Raw genomic sequence first — 859 nt, 5'->3', positions numbered from 1 at the left:
GTATCTCCTCGAGGGTGAGGAGCGGAGACATAGGTCGAGGTTGACCAAACTCCGTGAACATATTCTTGTGTTTGTGTTTGACATTGGCGTATTTATTCTCTTGTATATTTTCATATCGTCTTTTGTCTCATGTTTATATCGCCCTTAGTTTAATTCTATATCCTTGCATTCATATCTTATTATATATTGCTAGAATATTAGTTAATAGTTTTAATTTAACATCAATATCGGATTAGATTAGCAATTACCCTATTCACTCCCCTCTAGGGTACTTTCAGTATTAATTATAGTATAACTTAAATTTTTTTAATCATAGTGCAATTACATAACTTTGTAAAATGTTTATATATGATTTATTAAATAATATAATATTAAATACAATAACATGTCCACGTGCAAAGTACAGAACTAAAGACTAGTATAAATAATAATATATTAAACATCATAAGATATTCAAAAAAAACGCATCCTCTCAAGGCAATTGGTTCTCCCGTCACCGCCAATCACCACCGACAAAGTCATCCATCTCAACTCTTGGGATCTCAAATGTATCTCCGCCACCTACGCGCAGTACGACCTCCTCCTCCCAAAACCCCCCGCTAACTACCTCCCCGTAGACGAAATCATCTTCCCCAGCCTCCAGACCTCCTTCGCTCGAGCTCTCTACTACTTCTACCCTTTGGCGGGTTGCCTTTCAACTCCCCACCACCACCACCACGAAACCTCCTCCGTCTCTATCCACATCACCCGCAACAACCTGCAGGGCGCGGAGTTTGTCCACGCCTCCGCTCCAAGCATCTTCATATCTGATATCCTTTTGGATTTCCAAGTCCCCGTGTTTGTTCGCTCCATGTTCCCT

This window comes from Asparagus officinalis, chromosome 1 (assembly GCF_001876935.1).
Source record: "Asparagus officinalis chromosome 1, Aspof.V1, whole genome shotgun sequence".
In the NCBI taxonomy this organism is placed as follows: domain Eukaryota; kingdom Viridiplantae; phylum Streptophyta; class Magnoliopsida; order Asparagales; family Asparagaceae; genus Asparagus; species Asparagus officinalis.
Note: the sequence above shows the minus strand (reverse complement) of the source record.